We start from the raw sequence: 17,696 nt of genomic DNA on the forward strand, positions 1-17,696 counted from the left end.
GGTTTCCTGTGTGGTCACAGTTAGAGGTGAAAGGGGACGTGCCATCCCAGCCGGCAACAGACGACGATACAAAATAGCAGAAAAAAAAAATAGAAATGAAAAAACAAACAAAAACACAACTTTTTCCCCAGCGTGTGGCGGAGTGCCTCGAATATGTATTCCATTGTATTTTTCTACACTTCCATTTTCTTGATTATTTCTGGTTAATGTTGTATTCTTTTACTTAGTTTTTTATGTTATATAATTATGATTGTCCTTATGGTTGCTGTTATTGTTGATGTTGTTATTATTATATTATTATGACACTTTGTTTTTATTGCAGATTCTTTTTGATTTCCGTGCTGAGGGTTTTACTCTTCCTCGTACCAGCCCAACAGTCGGCCTTTCGTTGCCTGTTGGTTCTCATCTTGTAGTGATTCAATGAGGTTCATGTTCATGACCGTTCTGTAGCAATAAATGTGCCATTTTTATAATGCAGCGCTTTGAATGCCTCTTTCTTTTTTTATCTGAGTGACCTTTGACCGCCAAATTGGAATTACATTCATCCTTGACTCCAGGCAGATTTTTGAGCCAAATTTGAAGAACTTCTCTCCAGGCGATCCAGAGATTATTGATTCATGAGGCTTTTGTAGTGTGGGGTATTCAGGCTTTCTCTCCAACCGGTTTACAGAATATTTTGACAGGGTGGCAGGGTAGAATTGGGATTTTCCTATTTTGAGGCATAAACAGAGGCTACAACACGTAACATATCTGTCTGTAAAGTAACTAACTCTCAAAGAACCATTAAAAGAACAGTACCCCTTTAATTGTACCGTAGAATGGCAGAATATGGCACGTCGCAAGTCCTCAGTTGAAGAACACATTAAAATCTAGTGACGTCACTCGAGCAAATTGATCAGATTTCATACAGCTCCTTGTGGAGCTACAAAAGGCTGTAACAACTTTTTTATTACACATGCCGTCGCACTCCCAAACACTTGTAAACAGACACTGATATATAATCATAAATAGGAGTTCCAGTTTAAGTACCACAAAATGGTCCTGAAGTACAGCACTTGAATCTAATTAGTTCTTTTTCATGAGCAACCAGAAGAGGACGGACCGGCTTGGTTATTAAACGGGAAATATGTTAGAATTGTATAACCCTCCATAAAGCACTTAGGTTAAGGGGAAAAAGCAAGAGTTTTGTTTTGGCTGTTGTTGATATTAGGCTGAAGGCACCGTTCGTCTCCACCTAGCAACTTCCCGAAGGTGTAATTTATGCTGGATGATTGACACACCCGCGAGGGAGTGTCTGCATGGCCAAAGGGACGTCCCACCATCAGAGATGGTCCTTTCTGCCTGTCTGTGCACATCCAACGTTTTCTAACTACTCTGATGCAGACAGGCGGGGATAACGGGGAACAGGACGGTTGTTTGCTGTATAAAAGATCCAAACGTTTCCAGCTCATTGTGATGACCCCTCTCTGTAAGCCTGTTTCCTGGCAGGTGTTGGAGGTGGGCGGGGCAGAAGGTGATCAGCTGGGCTCATCAGTGCCACTGGCAGCACGTGGGCCCTATGTGGTGGTGATCTCTCTTAAGAACCCTCTCAGGGCTCAGTTGCTGCTTCTGTCTCCTTCCTGAGACCCATCCGGTCTTTGGTTGACGTTCCGGTTTGTGTTTCCACTCATGCAGTCACCGACGCTGCTGAACTCACTGACTCTAGTACAGTTAGTTGACGTTAAATTGATGAATAATTTGCTAATTGGCTTCGTCTCCGTCTCCAGTCTGGGACATCATGTCCAAGCGACTGTCCAAAGTATAATGAAGACTTCAGGGGACAAAGTCAGGAACAAGTGTAATACCACAGATCACACCAAGGATTGTATGGTAACGCTCCCTAACACTATTTAGGATTGGCTACAGCTAGACTAGCTGTTTCCCCCCATCTTCAGTCTTTGCTGTGGAACCATGACAACAATATGTCCACGGATGTGATCTAAAGCGGTTAAAAAGGCATTTTTCCGTATTAATGGATAACTGCCGTGAAAGTATTCATCTATTTGAATCAACCTTAATTCTTCCACATCAACACACCACAAACAGTTACATTTTGATTTCATACAGCTTTTCTTTGGCTCTTGATTCCTGTAATTCAGATGTCATGATGTCCTTGAAAAAAATGATGCTAATATAAATAATAACCCCTGTGTTTACAGGCTTTTGTCTGCTGTAACAAGCCTGGACAGGTTACACATCACGTCATGACTTCGGAGGAACAGGTTCTTCAGTTAGGATTGCCTCCTGACACGATGATGACTCTAAACTGCCCATTCAGTATAGGATGACTCTTCATTTTGACTCACCTGTCTCCGCCTGCAGACTACAGTGACATCAGCTTTAACCATTTTTTGCACTAAATACTTTTTCCTGAGCCGACGTGTCACTTCCACAAACCACATGTTGGTCTTGCAACACGTCCAGCTGTTTGGTACACGCCGTCCGAAAACGTTTCTCTTCGTGACTTTGAACGAAGATGTCGAACTGGACGAGAGCAATCAAAAAACCACTTGTGTCCGAATCATGCAGACGTGTGCCAAAGGCCACACCTTCTTGTTTTCTGTGTAAACCAATTCACCAGCAGTGGCTTGGCACACGACTCTCCTATAACACTCCACAGTTTGGATTTCAAATGCGCATCATCATTTAATCCCTCGATAGAGGAATCCAGACACTTACACATACAAATTGAGGTGAGGCTCTGGCTCCAGAAGTCTGTTCATTAAGTCCCTAATGATATTCTTTTAGCAGCTGACATTGTCGGATGTTTTATTTGATTGCTTTTAAAGGTCGTGGTGCGTCACTGTCTCTGATACAATTACGCTCCCATACAACTAAATTGCACTCTCGATTACATTTCCAGACGGTCGCAGCTTGTAACAGTTTGAAACACATTTTCAGAGAACAAAACAAAGTAAAAACCGTTACAAAACTACGTTGTTAGGTTTAGCTGACAAAATGACTTGGTTAGGTTTTAGCTGTCAGTCACCTCATCCTTTTTGTCAGAGAGTGAACAAGACTCTTACTTCCAGAAACAGGGACGTCTGAAATAACTCCTCCCATTTTTGTTCAGCTATGAACCAAAAACTATTGATTTGCGTGACATATGTTATTGCCATAGGCCCCGCCTTTTTTCTATGTAGACTTCTATCCATTAAAGCCGCACTCTCACTAAAGTTTTGTTATTTGAATGTTTTAATATTCAATACTATTTTCATATTGCTTTAAACAGATGCCTGCATATGAATGCAGAATATTAGGCAAAGCAAAAAGATGGCTTTATTGGAAGCATTTTGGTTTCCGTTAGTAGTCCGGGTAGTATCGACCAATCACATTTGAGCGGAATGTGGTTGCATGCATAGAAACCATCTGTGTGGAGTTGTCATTTTTTTTTGTTTCGTACATTTCCTGTTTTATTTTGAAGTTCCCTGCCTTTTGTGTCCAATGTTTGTTTGACTTCCTGTCTTTGTTGTTTCCACTCCTTTTTTCTGTGTATCACCTGTGTTGCATAGGAGCCAATCACCCACAAAGCCATTGTTTTCCTACAGCACGCCTGCCAGTTATCCCTGGGTCAGTGTCAGGTCGTCTTCTGTCCATGTTGGTGTCTATATGGCTTCCTCATTGCATACTGGTTTGTTTTCTTCTGTCCCATTGGAGTTTTTAACTTTGGATTTCCTCAGCCTCCCACGGTTTTCTGCTTTGGTCATGAAAGCTTGCCTTTCGTTCATTTATTTATCAGCCTGTCCTTTTCGGCATTTGGGTCCCTTTGGGTATTCTGCAACAAAGACAGGAGAGCAACAGAGGTGTAATGTTATTTCAGAACCCCTATTGTCTGACTACAATTTAGCTTTTTACTTATTACCATAAACAGATCAGCAAAGTAATACAGATATGCAATGTGAATGTAAATGTCACCTCTCAACTCCAACTCCATTATTCCATCTCAAGTTACTAAATAGACTGTAAAGAGCGGAAACCAGTCATTTCTTGGCCTGGGTATTCGTTATCCTGGTATCTATGGCGACGCAAAATTTTCCTTTGGCTCCTGAGTTTCATTAACAGACATGATTTTGAGATTTCCTAACTGGCTGCAACTGCTTAACACAACCTTGGAATGTACCACGGCACCAATTTGAGATATTCAAGACCCTTTTCTTAAATTCTGAGGAGGGAAACCCTTTAATTAAAGGCAGAGTAGGTAATTTGGAAAAACAACAGAGACTTTGAGTTTGAACGCATCGCCCAACCAACCCTTCTTTCAAAGCCCCTCCCCCAGAACGCTGAACGAGTGCTTGAGATCTCAAGCTCAACTTTTTTGATCGGACGGGGTTTTTACAGTCCTGCCACAGCCACAGATGACATCTTTTTTGTCAGCTAATTGCATTTAATCATTGCTATCACGTTATGAGGATTTCAGGTAATATAATAGAAAGGGTTTCTGAGTAGAATCACCTACTCAACCTTGAAACTCCGTCTATAGTCATTGTTAGTTGAGAGCTAGATGTTTCTAAACCTTCAGCCACTGTTTTTAAAGAGGAAAAATATGCCGATAAATCAGTGAAGGGTGGAGGTCTGACCTTGACGCCTCCATAAACACCGGTCAGTGCTCTGCTGCTTTTTATCTGACAGGGTTGTTTCCAGCACTGTAGGAACATTTTTTTTTTTAAACCTGTTCAGCTGAATCGGTTTATTTCACCCTGTTGGTTCACATTTTTCTCCCACAATTCATCAGGTGTGGCTGTTGGTTGTTGTCCAGCACTGGTCAATCTTCAGAGATCAGCTTCATTGTGTGTCTTTGCTTGTCTTGACATTGTTTTGTGTCAATAAATGTTATCACATCAAATATTACTTCCAGGAATTTCCATTTCCACAATAAGACAAGCGTGCTATTTTGGATGAATCGTTATATTTTAATGTCAAATTGAGAAGTAATATTGTAATAATGATATGGACCAAATGTTTTTGAATGATATATTCCTTCAATAACAGCAACTTTTCTACCGAAGCCAATCGTAAAAACGTAAAAACATTTTGATCATTTTCACCCAGAACACATCATCTCTCTGACCTGGCCGGGTTACAAACACAATTCCCTCTTGTTTGTTCATGATAGCGTTTTTGTCCTCGTACATTGCTGAATAGGGGATTTTGTAACTTTCATGTTGGCCATGATGTTAGTATTAGGATTATGTTTTTTTTTTTTGTCTTACATCATTCTTACAAAATATGTTTTCTTCTGAGCCACCTGGTTAAATAAAGGTGGGAGTCAGAAACTCCCTCCACAGAGGGGTCAGTTTCAGTTAGAATGACTCCAGGGATGGAAATCTCAGTCCTTCAGTTGGTCCTCCACTATCTCTACAACTATGTGCTAGATTGCTTTAAAACCTTCTACATGAATACCAGGTCCCCAGAGGATGAATCCTATTGGCTTTGGTGATCCCCCTCACATCCCCTTGCGTGCCACCGCAAGGTTGCTATTTGTGGTTCATAGTGAAATATTGAAACAATTGTTTTAAGGATTGCCTTAACATCAACAACAGATATTCAGGGTCCTTAGACTTTATGCATTCTAATAACTTTGGTGATACTCTGACTTTTCATCTAATTCCACCTTGACAATGCCTTTTGTTTTGTATTATTGGATTGTTTACTGACAATATTTGGTACACATGATCATTGCCTCCAGGGGATGAATTGTAAATTAAATTTGAACCAAAGTATAGATTTATGACCAAATACCTGCAGAACCATTGATGTTCTCATTAGCCTCAGCTGTACTTTTATTTTAGTGCTGCTGAGCAAATGTTTCGACTTTACTATCGTGTTAAATCAACATGCTAAACATTATGACTCTTTGAAACCTTGTGCATGGATATTTCTGGCTTTTTAAAAAAAAAAATATTATTCATACATATGGAATGCATTTTTGCTAGGTTGGGAATTATTATCATTTTTTTCAAATATTGGAAGTTCAACCTCAGCTCCTAAAATTAAGTGTTACTCTTAATACCATTAAGGACAACATTGTCTCCACTGGAACCATCCATTATCAATCACTGCTAGGGAGCTGGATCCGGTCCCAGCTGACATTGGGCAGGGAACACCCTGGACAGGGAACACTATCACAGGGCATACAACCATTCACACCTACAGGCAAGTAAGAGTCATTAATTAACTTAACCTGCATGTAGGACGCTAACATGGGTGGAATGAACTCAAACCCAGACAATGCTAACCACTATACCACGATGCTGCCTTTTAAAGTATAAATTCCTGCATACTGTTAATCCAGACTTTCAATCTAGAGCTCAAACTTGTAGTTTTTACAACTTTATTCTCTCTTCTGGCCATCAGGGGGCGACTCCTCTGGTTGCAAAAGAAGTCTGATGCTATGGAAGTTCATGAGAAAATCACCCTACCTCTCACTTGATTTATCATCTAATTTAATATTGTAAACAGTAGTTTATGGTCTCAATTCTAATATACAGTACAGTCTCTGTTCTGGATCGAAGGATGGCGAGTACATCCATATATAACATGAGAGAATTTCATATGTTATTATCAATATGAGTCTCAATTGAAACAGCATTAGCTGCGGCAGCAGCTAAGAAAGCGTTTCCATGGCAAAGCAACAGCAAAACCAAGCTGAATTTTATGTTAATTTCATACTATGGATTTGATCTGATGTATAAAACATAATGACACTACATAGATTACACCTACACAATTACCTCTGCCAAGAAGGTCATATTTTCGGTTTGATTGTCTGTTTGTCAGCTGGGTTTCATTAAACTATGTACAAGGGTGGAGCATGTGGAGCATGGGCCAAAGAAGAAGCCATTAACGTTTGGAACAGACTTGAATTACAGGGTGGATACACATATTGTTCTTCACTTATGAAACAATGCGTTCTCACTCCCAACTCGTCAAATACCAACCCTTGGTCAGTTCACCTCAGCGCCTGATATCGTGGCCTTCTTCAGCATCTCTATGAGATGCACCAGGCTTTCAGCGAACTCCTATGTTCACCTGCGTCATTATTAGTCACTCGATAGTGATGTGAGTCATAAGTCAGTTAAGCTAACGTCAACCACAATCTTTAACCCTGACTAAGTAGTTTTGTTGCATTAACCTCAACCTTCTTTTGAAGACGGGAGCTTATTTTGAAAGGATACGCTACATGTAATGCACATATATTCTCCATCCCAGACACGTCCAAAACTGACGGTTTAGGGGTTCCTATCATCAGCCCACTGACCAAGACTTGTTGGAGAATTGGGTGAGAATGTAGAAACATAAAAAACAGCCTTGGCGGAGGGCTCCGCTTTCCGAGTGCCGTTCGAGTTAGAAACTTTGATTGTAGGATGTAAAAATATGTCACCACCTTAATCTGATTTAGAATAGAACTAGCTTCCATGGGAAAACTATGCTAACTGATGAAGAACAGATACCTGCAAACAACCTTGAGGGGTTTTAGCTCCACAAGTACAAACCCAAATTAGAAAAATATCTGTGGATCTGCTGTGTCCATCTCTGGGAACAAGGAGCCATATTTCAGGGGTTCCAGTGTAGCCGGTTTAGAGTTTGCTCTCCAATGGGACTGTTGACCTATATTCTAAAGTTGTTTACCTAGATGGACCATTTACTTAGATGGTCTGTTTACCTCGATGGACTGTTTACCTAGCTAACAAAGCGTGCTCCAGAACACTTCCGATACCAACAGCTTGCCTGGTTGCCAAAGACTCAATGCAAATATGCAGAATCTGTTAGCGTGTGTCCTCCGCTTCCTGCTGCTGTCCAAACTGTGACATAACAGTAACGTATTGTAATCATGTTGAGGTTTGGACAAAATGTGAAGGTGTCCCTTTGGTCTAATCTTGAAGGCATTTCTCACTATTTCCAGATTTTTTACAAACCAATCAACTGATCAGTGGAGAAAATAATCAACAGATTAATCCAAAACAAAAAAAATCATTAGTGAAGAAAAGTTAGACTCAACCAAATAAATCAGTGAAATCCTGCATTTATATTATTACATGAGTATTAATATACTGATGATATTATACATAATATTACAATGACACAAGTCATGTTTCTGCTTTGAGTTATTTAACTTCTAATACCTCAAGTACATTTTTTGACTTTTAGTTAAAACAAGTATTTTTACACCATGGTAGTAGTACTTCTCCAAACACTTCCTCAGCTCCTTCCTGTTGGCAGAAACATACCATCTTCAGGTACTAACCTCTATGTAGGGAATTAGAGATGTATTGTAATGTATTTATTGTCACATTAAAACAAACAAACACAGCAACATGGCAAAGCAATGTAAATGAGAGGTTAAACACACCCACAAGAAACACAACGAGAAAAAATACAAACATTTCAGAAGCAGGTCTAAAAACAGAAAGAGTTGCGAGGATAATGCTGACGTATCTCTCAGCTGTATGAGAACGTCCACCCAGAGTCATGGCAGCAGTGTGAGTTATTAGTGTGTGAGTAAAGGTTGCCTCACAGGGACGCTCCCATCTGCAGCATGTTCCTTTGAGCTGATGTCACACCCTGAATGACCAGCTGACACGATGCCACACCGACAGCTCTCTGCCGGCTGAGTCAAGGGATGAAATACACAACATGTCGCTTTCCCTTTTTATTTCCCCTCAGTAGCTTCATGACGGTATCACGTCGCTGGTACTATATGATGTAAACACTGAGTGAAATATTCATGATTCTCAATCTAAATTGAAGTAAAGTTTCAGTTGACTTTGTAACAACATATATAACCGGACAGTGAACCCAAAGACAACTCATTTGTAATACAGAACAGAATAAATAATAAAAAAATGTGGAGAGAATCATCAGGGACAAAACAAACTCTGCTGACAAGTACATGAAACATTAAGAATTAAGATTTTTGTTTGTTGAAGTTTGTTCTCCTGAATTTTGGAAATGTTTATCCTAATTGTCTGCGGGGGGAAATAGACAGTGAGTGGAACTGCTGACAGTAGCAGCGTGAATGCTTTGCTCTACTTCACTTTGTCAAACACACTGTTAAGCTCCAGGACATTGGAGGACACTGACTTTCTTGGAGGCCTGTAAACACTTATATACTACATATATATATATATATATATATATATAATATATTTTGCCGTGGCGGGTCACATATATATTATATACACACACTATAAGTGTGAAAATAAACTGAAATAAAAGAACTACTACTACATTCTCATTTCAGAGAAAAATATTATCCTTGTTTACTATTTATCTGACTGTTTTATACCTCGTAGATTCAGATTATTAAAATAAAATATAATCAAGAAATGAATAATCCTGTATATTTGTTCAACACCACCCCACCTCCAGTGTTTGCAGTGGTTTGTAAATGATAAAGGGCCACGTGCTGCACGTTTATCAGTACAGAGTAAGTGTGACCTTCCTGCAACCTGAGATAATCAGGTTGATACTGACTCTAATTAATTTACCTTCAACTGTATTCATTAGTCTTTTCACAGAGAAAAGGTATGAATGAGATTGAACTCAATTCCATTTGAATGCATGTGTTTGTGTGTGTGTGGGAGTCCATAGTGTAACCAGCTGAATGGGCGTGTGTTTCCAGCTCCACAGAGGAATGTGAGGTGTGGTTGTCACTGTTGCCCAACACAAAGCAGTCCTGGGTTCAGTCTGACACCTATAGCAACCGGTGGCTTCTTTACCAACAGTCAGCCCTCCAAACAGGAGACTTCAAACCCTTATTGTGGGCTGTCACTTGGTCTGTGTGCAGTCTGGTCTCTTGGAAACTGTGGTTGGGTTGTGATCAAAAGTTTAGATGAATGTGTTCAGGTTCATCCAGCTGGTCCTTAACAAATGACAGCATTGCTCGTCCGCTCTCTATTCTGTAATGTGGTTTACTTATTGTTACTTCACTTGGATGTTTGAGAGCGATGAATTCATTGAGCAGATGTGACGTTCAAGTAGAAGTAGAAATACTTGTGTTCAAAAAACCTCAAAGTACTGATTAAACTTCATTTCTTCTTTACTCAATGTATCTAGTTAAAAAGTATCACTGTGAAGGACATTTCTACTGGCTGTTTGTTTTACAAGTCTAAGTGAATCTCACATTATATTAGGAAAAAAAGGTTTTATAATTACCCGCAAATTAAAACTAGAGTAACGAGCCTGTTTTGAAAATGTAATAGTAGAAAGTACAGATATTTCTTTCATAATATAAGGAGTAAAATGTAAAACTTGTAAGGAAAAAAATACTCAAGTAAAGTACAGATACCCTGAAAATGGTATTTGTTCTACAAGGTAAAATGTTTTTGTCAAAGGAGTCTAGTGGCTTTGAAGATATCTAACGGCTTCAACTCCCCAAATCTGATGTGGGCAGCCATCTGAACACAGCAGGTTTAAACCATTTAAACATAGTATAAACATATCATGCCTAATAATGAAACAGAAATAAAAATGTTGCTAATTTTCAAATTAATGTGAATAAAATACTGCAAAATAAGATTCTTCCTGCTGAATTTGGAAATGTTCCTTATTTTGGAAGATTTCAGTCACCATAAGTAGTTTGAATAAGGGTAAAGCCTCTTTTCACATTTTATGAACTAATTAAGCCAAAAGAGCTGTTTTTATTTGCTGCGTTTACAGACAGACAAACACATATGAGGATAGATTTTGAGCTCTAGTTCTTCAGTTCATCTTCAATAAAAACCAGGTCAGAGAGGAGGGCAGGGAACCAACATGCCACAGGGGAGGACAACATTCCTGAAAGAATTGCAATAGTTGCGTTTTGGTGAGAGACTGGGGCACCACATCTCCAAAAATGGTGGGGGAGAGAGGGAGAGGGAGAAAGAGAGAGGAGGGGAGGAGGAGGTCTGCCCCATGCTTCTTCAAACTTTCTCCTTGGACTTCCGCCAGACTTGCTTCCCCCCGCCCACCTCTCGTTTCCCGCCCCTCTTGCCTCCTTCCCCATCAGCCCCAACAGCCGGCCGGCCAGGTAGAGCGACGTCTATTGCTGTGTGCGTGCATCAGGGGCGTCGCGCGCGCGCTCATTACGCACAGGTGTGTTGCCCCGGGATCCACCCACAAGGCAAACTCCTGTCAGGCAGCGAACTGCAGTCTGTCAGTCGGCAGCAGAGCACCGCGGAGGGATCACTGACAGGTAAGCGGCTGATGATTGACACGCACGCTGCTCGTCAGGAACGACCCGGTTCTGCTTTCACTTGCTGCTGCCTTCACTGCGCGTTTCCTGCGGTGGAAAAAAGTAGTTTTTAGTGTGTTTCAGAGCAGAGGGGACAGCAGCACCGAAGGTGTTTCCCTGTCATGGAAGTCATGAGAGAACTATTTGTTAACAGAGGCATACTGTTAATACCTGAAATACTCTGCATACTTCTGAAGATTAAGAAATATAGTTAAAACTCATGATAGTACCAACAGTATACGTGCACAGTTATGTGGAAGAGGATTATGTGAAAATGCATTAGGGTTTGGAGTCAGAATTCTGAGACTACAATCAGAATGTTGTGACTTTTTGGACTCGTGGCCCTGACCCTCTTCTGTACAACTGGGATCCACCTGCTGTGGAATATCATAACCAAAAGTCAGTGTTTACATTCCTGCTGAGTGCTATTGGTACAGTCCACATGGGGACTTTATTATCGCCCCTAATGAAATCTATCAGTGAACTCTGTGTGGACATCCCTGTCCACATCAGGACCTCTGAAGGGGAATCTTAATGCCCTTCGCAGTTTGGTGTTGAAGACTTTGACTTGGCTACACAGTCCTGATCTCAGCTGGAACATCCTCCGCGTGAGAATAAAGTGTAATTGCAGTGTGTCATGAAATGTCATGTTCAACCACCAGCTTTTGGAATGTTGTTTGGAATGTCAGGGCGGCCGCATACCTTTGGCCGTGTAGTGAACTGTCAAAAAAGGTCAGTATGTTATGATCCTCCCATCAGCCTACAAAATACCATGAAAACAGAATAAGTTGCCTTCAAGTACTTTACAATATGACTGTTATGTTCTTGTCTTGCCATCCGAATCCAGTAATTTCTGTTGATTCCACCGTTTCCGCACAGAAACTGAAAGAGGAAATCTGTGCAGGACCAAACTTGTGGCAATTAAACGCCCACTGATGATGAGACTCCCATTAGTCACGATGATGAAATCCATCGTTTTGTTCCCCTGTGTTCAGTCAAAGGGCGAGTCCAACTGTACTCTGCACTGTGCTCCGATAACACGGCTGCACAAACGAGACCTTATCTTTATTTCAGCTGGGTGGGTGGCAGTAATGTCACTGATACGTCGCCACATGGAGCCACAGTGTCAGAGTTCTTTTTTTTTTTATGACAACAATAATAACAATAATACTACCTGACTGTGTTTAAATGCACTGGCGCTTTAATCACGGTCTTCATGTGTTTGGACAAAACATTTGTTAAGTACTCGTTCGCGTTCTGTCATATTGTTTGATGTTGCTGCTCTTTGGCGAAATAAAAATTATCCAGTCAGTCGTCGTTATTGCGCCATTAATCAAATGTGGTGCAAAAACATTGGCTTTTGTGCATTTCTAAAAAAGTGTAACAGGAAGAGACCCAACCTCAGAACCTCTTGGCTATCGAGCTGACGATGATTTAGCCTCTGGGGGCTATGACCAACGGTCCATTTAGCAGCTTGAGATGCTACCTACTTTCATATGCAGACATGTTAATGGGGATTATTTTGGAGGGAATTTTTACCTGCATTGAACACATCCCACTCAAATGTGATTGGTCAAATGGAAGCCAAAATATTTTCCCATTGGCTATCACTTCTGCTTCCACACAATGTGTCCATAGAGATTGGTGGAGACCAAACCAGAGCTAAAGGGAGGGTGACCATTAGATTAGATTAGATTTCTCTATGACCTGTTGATGTGTAAATAGGCAACTGTTTGCTTCTGCATATTGGCAACTTGATAAAGGAGTTGTTAAGCTCCCAAGCTAGGGAGGTTGTTGCTGATGTAGCTAATTTTGCTAGATTGAGAGCTAGCTTCCATAACAGTGGCGCTAATGATACTATCAACTGAAATGTACAAATGTACAGTGAGCGCAAACATGTATGCATTTTCTTTTATTCTTATAATGCTCTCCAAAATGGATTATGGAAATACGACAGGTGTATTGGTGTATCCAGGTGACAGACAGTCCCAATGCTGACATCTGCTCTTTGAACTTGATGTGCGTGAGTGAGTGATAAGCTCTAAATATGTTCACGTGACACCCACAATAGATAGGAATGCACACGGAGGAAAGGCATTAGTCCAAAGATCTCTGCTAATCATATGCTGTCGAGCAAACGTGAACTCTGGTGTCTCTTCCTCACTCTCTCCTCTCATGTTTGTTTTCTTTTTCCTGCATTTCCTCATACCTCTCAGTCATTCACCCTCACCCACATTTCTTCACACCACTCTCATTGCCTTTCGAGGAACAACCTTCTGTCACTCTTTCAAATTAAAATCCTCTTTATCTGACATCTTGATCATTATGATCATGGATCATTTGCAACAGTTTATATCTGTCTCCGTCCATCTCTCTTTATCCATCCCTTTAAATGTGTTTTAATGGGACTACATTCTTTCCCTTGACTTCGATCCAGACAGTCAACCAACCAGATCGACGGGAAAGTTTTGCCCGGCACACACCCACTCTTTCTCTTCCTGTCTCTCGCCTCCTCGCTGTCTCTCACACACACTTGCCAAGAAAGAAAAGGAGCATAGAAATAGAAACATCTTAAAAATCCACCGTCTGCTGATAAATAAAGATAGATAGATGGATAGATAGTAAGTGATAGTGTACGACAACTGATCTGGTATTTTCCTCTTACTACTGAGACTTACTTTGATACGTACTTTTTGAAAATATGCATTGTGACTTCCTTCACTCATTCACTACTCCCTACCCACTAGTTCTCTCTAGAGGACTATATAGTGAGCTCATCTGTAAAAAAAACACATTTTGGATCATTTTCTCTGTGCCTTTAATTACATCATTGTTGTCACACAATTAAAACCTACCAGATCAACAGTGGCTGGTGGACCATCCATAACGAATACTGCCATATTATACTTATAATAAATACATATTGAAAACATATTTGTTGTAATTTAAGTTCCCCTGATAAGAAGTGATGTCATGTCAATGTCTAGAACTTTTATTTTGAGAGGAATGAACAAAAGATGTGGTACATGCTGCCGTTGTCAATGTAAAGGCAATAAGCGTATTTTCCCCAAAGTGCTTTCTGGCCGTCTGTGTTGTGATGCTGTACGTAAATCTATAATTTTCATAGATTTGTCTCGATCACTCTGCTCTTGCCCATCTGTCATTTTTCCTTCAGTTCAATGCATGCTGGTATACCTGTACGACGTATAATGCTCAGTGACCATCAGTTGAACACTACTTTTGAGGATGAACTATGGGATACATTGAGTCCACTATATAGGGTGTAATAATTCTCACTAAACATTCAGACAGCACTGCAACATGGCGACCTCACTGAAGTCCACTATAGTGAGTAGTTAGTGATTTGGACACGTGACTCTTCACAGGATAATCCGTGAACTGATATACTGTAGCTGGCAACTGTGAAAAACACTTGTATAGACATTTTCAGAGCAAGTTTCCCCTCTGCTTTCCAATGGAAAGCATCCAGAAATGTCTCCCACACAGACCGTCCCAAATGGGTCAAGGGTCAGGCGTTTGGTTCAACTTTATTAGGCTATATGTCAAAGAGTGTGTGTTTTGTGTGGGTGATTGTGACTTTTGAAGCAATGAGATCATATATGATGCACTTGAGCCCAATCCTGAAGGCTGTGCCATCAGGGGGTGACTCCTCTCTGATTGCATGGAAGTCAATGAGAAAATGAGCCTACTTCTCACTTGATGAATTATCTCAGTAAACATTATAAACATGAGTTTATGGTTTTCTTCAATCTTCCATGATGTACATTTAGTAAATTATGGACCATTGAGAGAGAAATAGATCATAAAGCAGGGTATGCTTTAGGGCGGGGCTACCTTTTGATGGACAGGTGGCTACCAGCGTCGTTTTCAATGCAGTTGGCTGCTAACGCTTAGCTGTAATGTTTACCTTTTAACTTTGTTAACAGCTTCACACCAGAACCCAGATGGGTCCAGATCCAGCAAGATTGCTGCTCTGGGTGCTGCTCTGCCACTTGTGTTCATCAGCTCCACCCCTCGCTCGTCTGCAGTCCAAATATGATTCATTCGTTGCAAACATTCTAAGATATTAATGGCTAAAATCCAAGATGGACAGCCAAAATGCCAAATTTGAGGCTGTAAAATTGTAGTCCACAAACAAATGGGTGACGCCATGATGTCTACTTCGTTTAAACACTTTGTGGTTTAAATGGGGGTAAATATTGGCACCTTAAGCATATATTGCTTTCAGTCAAGAGAGTAGACTAGAAAAACACAATTTAAATCGCAAGTTGAACCATTATTCTTGACAGTGAACATGTTTCAGAAAAGTTCAGTATAAATACTTTGTATTGTCTGTTAATATAAAGCATTTAGAGAGAGGAGCAGTTGTTAGTTTAAGGGATCAGAATTCTGTGCTGACACTTTCTCACAATGACATTTAGACGAGCATGTCTTGTGTTGCTTTCTGGTGTGATGAGTTTTTGTTTCGGGTGTGGTCTGTCTGTTCACTGTCAGGATGGTTGACGAGGTGAAAAGTTTGTGTTTGACTTCATTCTAGTCATTTCATGTACATACAGAAGTTATCACGCATGTCAAAACCGAGACACTATCTGAGAACTGTACTGTGAAAATCATTAGATCTGCTCTTTCTTAGAAGTGTCTTTCAACAAAATATAATTGCATGTCCTCACATTTCTTAAGAAGAAATTTAACAAAATATTTAAAGTGGCAATAGACATGCTACACATTGTGTAGTAAATGTTGTTTGCACAATGTAATCATACCGACCAATCAACTCATCAAACAACCAAATAATTTGCATTTTGGTGACGCCATTGTGCATTATTTTGTATAAAGCTCGGTGCCTATATTGGCTGCACATATTTAGAAAGCAGAGTTGCTAAGAGCATCTGGAAAGATATGGCGAGAAATCTGCCAAGGTGGTTGTTGGTAGTTTCTAGACTGGGGAAAATGGAAAGAGATCCACTTGTTTCTGTGATGGTGGTGCCATAAAAATACTACTACTACTAATCATAATAATTTTGTATTATATAAATTAGTTATTAATTACCCTTCCCTTTATGTTTTTGATGGAAAGGTCAGCTGGGTTTCAGATTACATAAGAATTGATAAAAACCTGTGTTCCACTGGTCAAATCCAGTAGGGTTTCAATTATTATTTGGGGCGTGGCTATTTAGGTAGGCATGGCTTGTCTTGTTCACTTCCTCTGCCCATATTTATTATCCGTCTTAGCTTGAAGACATGAGGAGCACAAGCTTGGTTCTATGAAGCTATGAATTTTTACTGAACAAGCCGTCTATTGTGTGCTGCATTCTTTTCTATTCTAATACAAATGTCAAGTTGTCTGGTATGAGGAACACCCTGAGGTGGCATCTGGTGCCCATCAATCATTAACGCGATGGAATTCCTATAGAGCAGGAGAAAGTTCCCAGAATGCTCTAAAAAGCTTCGCTGTGGTTCAGTACTCACTGTGCTCTTACAATATTTCTTCTGTACAGGAACGACTAATGCTGATTTCAGGATCAATATGCGTAGAAATATTATCAAAGATATTCAAATAATGAACTCATTGTGCACTGTGAGGAAGTAGCATTGATTTTTCTAAAGAAATATTACAGTAATATCTATAATCACACCAATGAATGCCGAATCTGGTGGCAACAGGACAAGATCTTTGTATCAGAAGTGTTTTGGCATCTGACCAATAACGTCTGAGTGGGTTTTGGTCCATGTGGAGAGCAAAAGAGGCTGAACGCATCGGCCCAAATGCAATGACAGAGCCCATCAGGTATCGTCTGACATCGATTTAGCTTTTTATTTATCATTTGAAAACAGATATGCAATCTGGTCAAAGACGTCGTCTCTCAACTCCAACTCCATTCTCCACATCATCAGGTTGCGAATTGAACCTGCGCACTGAAGATGAAGTCTTCCGTGACCATTGCCCCCAGACATTGGTAGTTAGTGGGCTCTTAAATTGATATTACTGAAAACGTAAAGTAACGCAATGTGAGCTGCAAAGTTAAACATGGAGCTACAAATCAGTAAAGTTAAAACATTACATGCTAAACTGCAGTGCTAAATAGTTAGCATTGGTACTGTACAGTAAATTGATAGCATTGTGTCAAGCATCACTCAAAATTATAAATGTAAAATGTGCCACTCATCACAGTAGACTACAGTGTTGCCATGCCGCCTACTATGACTCATCACAAGGTTTATATGGGTAACCCTTTTCTCTTCTCACTATGAGGATAAACCTGATCTTTTTTTAAACATCCTAAAAGCAATCTTTTGCTGTTTGCTTTGCACATGTTGGATTTATAACTGGCCAGATAGAATTCTGACCGAGTGTGTCATAATGTGACAAACTGCATCTCAGCAGTGAAACATGTGAAACGAGGGGAGGTGGAATAAGATGGCA

At 40.3% G+C, this 17,696-nt stretch overlaps 1 protein-coding gene across 3 annotated transcripts in view; it reads left to right on the forward strand.

The window, feature by feature from the left end:
* The first annotated feature begins 11,095 nt into the window (after positions 1 to 11,095).
* Positions 11,096 to 17,696, forward strand: part of LOC311029888 (uncharacterized protein) — a 54,079-nt gene continuing 47,478 nt past the window's right edge. For 2 of the 3 annotated variants that reach the window (XM_084035286.1, XM_084035287.1), the window contains exon 1: positions 11,158 to 11,212. The gene's annotated coding sequence lies outside the window, so the exon portion shown is untranslated. Of the gene's footprint in view, positions 11,213 to 17,696 lie in introns of all 3 variants that reach the window. The other variant, XM_084035285.1, reaches the window with a different exon arrangement.

The sequence above is a fragment of the Eutrigla gurnardus genome (genome assembly GCF_963514095.1).
Source record: "Eutrigla gurnardus genome assembly, chromosome: 19".
Taxonomy (NCBI): domain Eukaryota; kingdom Metazoa; phylum Chordata; class Actinopteri; order Perciformes; family Triglidae; genus Eutrigla; species Eutrigla gurnardus.